The sequence below is a fragment of the Sapajus apella genome, unplaced genomic scaffold (assembly GCF_009761245.1).
Source record: "Sapajus apella isolate SASKATOON/1434 unplaced genomic scaffold, GSC_monkey_1.0 scaffold109, whole genome shotgun sequence".
In the NCBI taxonomy this organism is placed as follows: Eukaryota; Metazoa; Chordata; class Mammalia; order Primates; family Cebidae; genus Sapajus; species Sapajus apella.
This window is the reverse complement of record NW_022437049.1, coordinates 6,390,829-6,399,552: the sequence shown is the minus strand read 5'-3', so window position 1 is coordinate 6,399,552 and position 8,724 is coordinate 6,390,829.

Genomic DNA, 8,724 nt, shown 5'->3' with positions numbered 1-8,724 from the left:
AATAATGCCTTTTTCCTGTTACAGGAAAACCCTGTTTTTTCCCTGTTGTTGGCCATTCTTTCCAAGCCTGTTCATCTGGTTGCTCCTACTCTACCTAATATCTATATTCTGCATTTGCCTAGGGCTTGGTTCCAGGTCTAAATCTCTCTTTATCATATACATTCCTATGGCTTTAGATGCCATATGCTGGCAATTTCTAAATTTGTCTCCAGTACAGACCTTTCTTATATGTTCCAGATTTAAATATTCAACAGCATTTTGACATCTCCTGTTGAATATATTTTAAAATTATACTCTTTTTCTCTCACACAAGCCCAAACTGTTTCTCTCTCAATCTATTGCATCACAGAAAATGTTTCTATCAACTTAAAAGGCTATTCACCAGAAACTCACTCCCATCCAATCCATCTGCAAGTATGTTTGTTTCTACCTCCAAAACACATTTCAAATATACACATTTCATATGTACCAATCCATTTCATGTCCATCTCTTCACCACCATTGAATCAACCCTCCCATACTTCCTGATAGCTTTCTTTTTTCTTTTTTTTTTTTTTTGCCTCTTGGAATTTATTTTCCTCACAAGGTCCAGATTTTTAATGTAGGCATATAAAATGATACATAGTTTCATAAATATTAAATTCATAAAACTTGTATTTACTTTAAATCTTGGTGCCCTGTGATTTCACAACCATTGACTCAAAGTTTTCAATGGCTTAGGAAATGAAGATACTGATGTAATAGTCACATAGCAAAGATTTACAAAATAGAATAATTTTCACTAGACCTGAGAAAGAGGCATAAAATGTTTTTGGACAATATGTGGTACATCAGAGGGAAGAAGTGTGTAAGGAGAAATAAAAATACTAAGAGGTTAGGTTGAAGGGTCCTAATACTCTGTATGGGGTGAAACCCCAGGACAGGGAAGTCAGGGTTGAAAGGAACTGTAGACAGGTAGGGAGGGAAGCCCAAAGCGGAAGTCATTGATCCATTATATTTTATAGAATTCTTGTACAGGAATATCCGAGAAAGCTAGTTATTGCTACAAAGGAAAATGGTGGCTTGGTGTGCTTGTCAGGGAGTGTGCTACAGTAGCACCTGCATATGACAATCGAGGAATCCGGTGATTTAAGCACACTCTCAGTGGGGATGTAGGAGATATCTGAGCTGAGAGTCCTAGGATTTGCCATAGGATAATCATAGGTGAAACTAACCCTTAAACAGAGATTGCATAGTAGACAACTTAGGTGGAGGACAAGGCTGAGACACAGATATTTAATGGCTCTAGAAAGAACAGAGATGGGGCCAGGCAAGTGAAGGAGATCATGAGATGCTCCCACACCAAGACAAAAGATTCTCAGTGTTGTAAGATGTGCCCAGAAGCCACTTTAACAAGAATTGTTTAAAAGAAGGGCCTTGGCAATAAGAAATGCAGCTGTGGCAGAGAGCTAGAACTTTGAACATCATGACTTTATCACAAAGAGGTTAAGCAGAAAGAGACTGCCTTAGATAAAAAAGAAACTATAGGCTCCTTTCATTGGCAAGATTGAGATTTATCTTAGTACCTAGCAAGAGCTGGGAATCATGGGCAAGATATAAGACATTACAGACAATAAAAAATGTTAGATGATTTTGTACATGCGAGGTAATATGTACAATATTTTATCCTGATACACATAAATTGGACGTTAACCTTCTTCTTAGTGCCCCCGAATTACTCCTATTTCCTTTGGAATATAAACAGTAACATGTATCGCAAGGTACAGCACGATCTGGCCCAATCCTAACTCCTTAACGTCTTTGACTCTATTTCTTCCTCTTGCTCAATGAAATGCAACTTCACTACCTACCTGTCTGTTCTTTGCATAAGCCAAGCTTGTTCTCAACCCAGGAATTTGCTTATGTTTTTTCCTTTCTCTGGAAGGAACATTGCATCATCCCTATATTCATATGGACGACTCCTTTGTGTCCTCTGGTATCAGTTTGAATGCCACCCTCATGAGGAAGTCTTGCCTAACCTGAAGTGCATCCATTCTTCTTTGATAATGCTGAATAACCTCAAAAGATACTATATTTTTATATTACAACCTTAATTTATAGCACTTGTTACAATGATAATTATTGCACTGGTTTGTTCATTTGTTCTTTGTCTCCAAAAGTAAATTATAAATTCCATGTGAGCAAGGGTCATATCTATATTGATCACTGTTGTCTTCCCAATATTAGCTCAGTTATTGGTACATAGTAAATATTCAACAAACATTTGTGAATGAGAAAATTAAGCTTTCATGCTTAGTGGCTTCTTATTACTCACAGAATTACATATCTTGGATCATCATTACAAGACCTCCATTGATTATACAAATGAGCTTCCCCCTTTTCTTCTCATAAACCATAAAGTTCTTCAAAAAATAATAAAAACCCTGAACTACTTTAGTTTCCATATAAGTCTATAAATTCTAACCTTTGTATTTTTTTGCTCATATAGTTTTTTTCATCTGAATTGCCCATTTCCATCTCTAAAATTTTAGTTTTATTTATCATTTAAAGCCCTTCTCAACACCATGTTCCCTATGAGGCTTCTGTTAATTTAATTTGATGCTCTGCACTCTGCTGAAATTTTCTCTTTACCTGACTAAAGGTATCTAATTGTCTCATTTGAACTATGGTCATGAATATATACACATACCTGTAGTGTATAAATGTAGAAGATGTACACTTTCATCCTTTGGTTCACTGGAACTCTTAGCATTGTGCCTTGCATGTGGAAAAATGAACTAAAAACACTTATTTTTGGAAATACTGAAGAAATGCAAAACTATTTCATAATAATACCGTCCTTTGGAAATCTGCCTTCTTCATCTGCATACATGCTGGAAATTATACCTATAAAGTTAGAACCACACTCAAACCACAAAGTTGCTAAATTCCCAAATATATTTTTTAAAATGTATGAAAAGGTTCATAAATGTCAAGCAAAAGATTGACAGAGACAGAAACAACAGAAATAGAATTCATTAGGCTTTTGCCAAGAACCAGGAATTTTAAGGGCTTTATATACATTGTCTAATTTAAAGTTAAGCCCACACCATCACTATGAAGTAAATGTTATAGTTAGTTTTCTGAAACATCCTATTTGGGGAAGAAATAGGAATAATTTATGACAAATGAGTCACATTCACAAAATTGAAATGCCACCATTGTTAAGAGGGTTCCACACCAAAGAACAGCTTTCACTTGAATCAAAAGAAAAAAGTCGCTCAGGAAATCCACCACAGGTTCAAAGAATAGTACAAAAATTAAATACTTAAGAAATATTAAGATGGTGAAAAATTGTTCTACTAACGGGTATTTTGTCAAACTTACATAAAGAGTCAGAATAGATATTAGCAAAGACAGGGAAATTAAAGGATTGTTAATAATTTATAAAGAAGAATGTTAATTAAATCTGAAAAGACTCTGGGAAAGATTATTTCTGTTATTTATTTCAAGAAATCTTTTGAACTGCTAATAAGAACATTCCAATTATCTCAGGAATAATTGCCTAACTATTGCACCAAATTATGAATTTCTAAAGTTAAGGCGATGAGAGTGATTAGTAAAAAAAAAAAAAGCAAAATAATATAACAATATGAAAATAAGAAATTGGTAAATAAGAAATAGATTAAGCTTAGAGTTAGGTAAATAAAAGCTAATATATAATTTAGCCTTCTGTAAATAGAGAATAGAATAAAACTTAAGTTTTTTTTTAAAAGTCCAGATTTCAGTAATTATGACGATACCTGTAAAGTTGCCTCTAACACAGCATATCCCAATTTCTTATTAAAATATCAATGGATTCAGAAGAAAATGTATTAGAAAAGAAAGAAGGAGGAGGAGGAGGAAAAGAAGAAATTATTATTAATATATAGGCCTGAAAAGCAAGCCCTCCCACGCAATTCAGAAATGTTTATTTGTTTCCCCAACAGGCCAATGAAACTTTAAAAAAAGCACAGTGGATCAACCATCCCTGCTATATTGCCAGTGATCTTTTGCCAGATGAATTCTTAGTTCAGAAGCAAAAGTTCAGATGAACTCCAAATCTAGGCAGGTTTTCTGGCTGCCTCAAAAATGTCAGGCATTCAGTAATGATTTCTTTCTTTCTCTACTCTCTCTCTCTCTCTCTGCATTTATTGGTTATTATAAACTGTCAGAACAGAACTAAGCAGAAGTAGTAAGAAGGGAACTAGTCATCCTGGGTTCATTTTTCATCTTTTCAACCTTGTAGGTAGAGAAAGAGAAAGGAAGAGATCTGGCATTTATGAATTCTTAGATTTGCTTCTTCTAATAATTCACGTGTGAATCAGAAAGCCAGGGAGAGGAAAGGAAATACCTTAAGTTCCGCAGAGTTATACTAGATGAAAGCCAGAGAGATACTGGAAACTTTCTGGGATCTGTGTGTAACTGGCTACCTGACTGTGAATCAGAAGTCACAGAACATAGGGGTGGTAAAATGGGCCAAAGGGAATCCAGTTGCACAGGGGCTTGACACTCATTGATCCAAATAGAGTTTCCTTCATTTGAGAGTAAATGAATAGATTAAAACACTTCAAACTGAAGGAAGCATAATAGGCTAAGGTAATGAGTCATAGCAGGCTTAGAGAACAATTATTTTACGAAACCAGGAGATTCTTTCATAGAAAACTATTTGGAATTTTTTATACTTATTTTGCTGCTATTTGAAAGGTCTGATCAGATATCTCCCATACATGCAGGCAAAGACAAGTTCTAGCAATCTGGGGAAACTCTCCAATAAAGAGACATGGCTATTGACTGGAGTGAAAGCATACTGGGAGTGTGCATGAAAATGGAATAAGGATCCAAGGGGATAAGGCAGAGAACTAATAGCTCCTACCACAGCTTTTAATAAAAGGTAGTATTTATGCTTTGGTTTGGATATCTGACCCCTCCAGATCTCATGGTGAAATCTGATCCCCAGTGTTGAAAGAGGGGCCTAATGGGTGGGTTTGAGTCATGGAGGTAGATTCTTCCTGAATGATGTGGTGCAGTGCACCTGATAATGAGTTAGTTCTTATCCTATTGGTTCCCAAGGGAACTCATTGCTTAAAGGAGTCTGGCACCTCCCACTTCTGTCTCTTGCTGTATGATCTCTGCACATGTGGATTTCTGCCATAACTGAAAGCAGACTGAGGCCTCACCAGGAGCAGATGCTGGCACCACACTTTCGTACGGTGTGCAGAACCATGAACTAATTAAACCTCTTCTCTTTATTAAATTAATCAACTCAGGTATTCCTTTACAGTCACACCAATAGAGTAAGAAGATGAATCCTAAGGATACAAATAGGCAAGGTTATGGCTGTGTGTGCAGTACAGCATTGACTATAAATAACACAAAGAAAAAACTTTGTATCAAAACTTTATTTATTAAACAAAAAAATGCACCATTGGAATAACATTTCTATAAAAAATGAATATGAGACTGTTCTACAGTGATTACAAAACCCCTTTTCCTTGTGTAGTAGTATACAAGATCGTGTGTAGAAACAGTCATTGTTTTAAACTGTAAGCAAGTTTCCTTTCTCGTAGAACAAGATTTACACTTAAATATTGCAAACACTAGTCTAATTTGGTTAACAATGCTAGAATCTGACAATGTAAAGAAATTTTTTGTAGGTTCAAAATACCTTTTTGTAAAAAAAAGGTGTTTTGTAACAACAAAAAATTTCTTTTCTCACTAAGGCTAGTTAAAGCTGTAGTATACCCATTTCTACCAAATAAACTTATCACTAGCACACTAACAATCTGAGTTGCAAAGCCCTTTGAATGAGTAGCATTGATCGCAAAATGCTTTCAGCATTATTTCTGGTTTGGTGTTATCTTTGAATTACCCTAGAAAGGGAGAAGGTGGAGATGATGGAACTTCAGTGAAGGCTTTGCCTGGACTGGACATCTCTTCATACTCAGCAATGGACAATTCATTTCCAAAGTGGTCCCTCTGAGATATGGAACACTGCAGCTTTAACAGCCGTAACTAGATCCCAACCAGATCTCCCTTTTTATCATAAATTATCCAAAAAGAAGCCACTCTAAATAATAAATTAAATATTACTTATAAAAAGTACGCCCCATACCCACCCACCCTTCCCCCAAACAAGCTGACAATTCACAAAGTTCAGAATTGTCAGATTTACCCTACAATAATAAAAAACAGCATTTCTCCTCCTCTCCAACATTCCTTTCTTGCATCTGAAAATATACGTTCAGCATACAGTGAGATCCCTTGGCCCATGCCTCTGTGATTTTGACATCTTGTAGAGTTTTGCTCTTGCTCTTCTACCAACAAAATCGTAGGATGACAATGTACAAAGGCTCTCTATTGAGCGCAAGAGAAAAAAGTCCTTCAGAGAGTGCAACTGGAAGTCTGCCATGTGAACACTATGCAGTAGTAGCAATGAAGAGTCCAGATCGGTAGCAATATTCATTTGCTGATATGGATGTGGTATTTTGCCTCCTATATAACCTCACTGACCAGGGAATAGGCATTTTTTTTTTCCAAATCAATGCTTTTTGGCAACAGGTATTTAGTTAGCAAGATACATTGAGGCATGGGTACATATATTTTTCACTGGAATGGAATAGCATACAAAACACCTAACCTTGATTTTCCAAAGTATCCAATTTAATTTAAAACACTGGACTCAAATGAAAAGCTTTTCTGTACAATACTAAAGTGATTTCTGAAAGTCACCAGAGAAATGCAAATTATGAGTAAAATGTTGCTTTGAATGTGATTTACAAAAGGAGAGAGAGTGTAGACGTGAGTGTATGATTGCTTTTGCATCTCTGGAAGGTTGTGGGCTCTTTATTACATTTGGTTATGAGCAGGCTGGGACAGTAACCTCTGGTCTGCGGGACTGCCTGTGGTTGCATGGAGTGAGCTGAGTGAAAGGGAAAGTAACCCTGCTCCGCATCTATTTTAAAGTTCAGATGATTTTGTTTTCTTTGAACACATTTTGTTTCTTTGAAACTAGACAATTTTTCTATTTTTCCTTCTTTCATTTACTAGAAAAGGACATTTCAAAGCCATACGAATTCTGGGAAATAATTTTATCTCAAATGGTAAGATGTTATCTTTAGGGGTAACCTTTTGTTTTAATTACAGTCCAGCTCCCACATCCGAGATACCGTATTACATTTGGAGACAACCATAAGATAATTATTTAAACAAAGTCAATAGAAGTACCCAAAGGGTGGATAAGTATCAGCAATCATCTTCAAGCACAGACAACAACAGCTTCTAGAAATATCTGTACTTAAGAGATTCTTTATTGGAAAAGCCAATGAGTACCCAACTTTTTAGTTTCTGAACGTTGTCTGGAACATCACACCAATGCTGGATGTCTCTTTTTGTGTAGCTGGAACCAAGGCAGGGGACTGAACGTACACCTAATTTTGAATAATCCTTATTTTGAAGAAACTAAGAATATATTCAACAGGAATCCTTAATAAATCTCCACTTACATCACTAGCTTGGTACTTTTTTCAGATCGTTCAATTGAGTGTGCATTTTATAATACCCAAATGTAAAGTTTCATTATTTAAGTATTCTCGAAACTTATAAGCTTATATTTCTGTTATTCAAAGAGGCAAGTTTGACTGGTTTCTTATTGGTGACAATTCACTACAAAATATTTAACTTTTGGCTAGAGCATCACCCAAATATTCTTTATACATTTGAACTATCTAATTTTTGTCAATTTAACAAAGAAATTTCTGCAGAGGAAAGAAAATAGCTTTCTTATCAGAGTGAAATACAAAGAAAAATACTATTTTTTTTTTTTTTTTGAGAAAAGGATCGTGCCTGACATTTCAGCACAATATAAGGCAGGCCTGAGAATGCTCTGCCAAGTATGATTTTCTTCCTTTTCAAGGAGAGATGAGTTCTGGTGGCAGAGCTGCTGGCTAGCTGTCAGGTATTACCCAATGGGAATCAGAGAGATTTATGAGCTTAAAGAGTCCTGCATACCATGAACTAGACTTAGGAGGAAATCAGAGGCTAGCTCACAGTATTCATGGGTTTCTTCTTGTCATGAGATTAGGAGACTGGGAAATTAATCAGTTACCTGAAAACTTGGGCAGGCAATTGCACACATATATGAATCATTTGAGGGTGAAGGGAACAGAGTTATACAAAAGTTGTGGTGAAGTCATTGTATATTAATACTACCAGGTAAATGATACTAGAGTTTTTGAGGATGTTTAAATTGATTCTGTTATAGCTTCAATGCATGGTGCTATCAGTGGCATTGCCAGTTACTAAGATAAATCACTTTATCTTAATTTAATGAAGAAAGTTTCAAGAGCATGCAGAAGAAATATAACTTCCACTAAAGGCAAATAACATATTTTAAATGAATTTTTAAAATTTTTATTTCATAAATAATTGTTTTTGACTAGAAGGATCTAAAAGTTTGTGAAAATGATAGTTTTTTTTTAATTGTTCAACTATATTCTACAGATTGAAGGTGTGACTTAATCCCTAAAATCTAAGATTTGCAACCTATTTCAAACTGAACACTCAAGATCACCCTCATGGGTGTCAAGTGCCCGAAGAGAATTTTCCATATTTGCTAGAATTAGAAAGGGGAGGCAATTCTTAGGGCCTAGAGAATGTTGGGCTAGCCCAATGAATATTTTCATTTTTGAAGTAATGGATTATTTC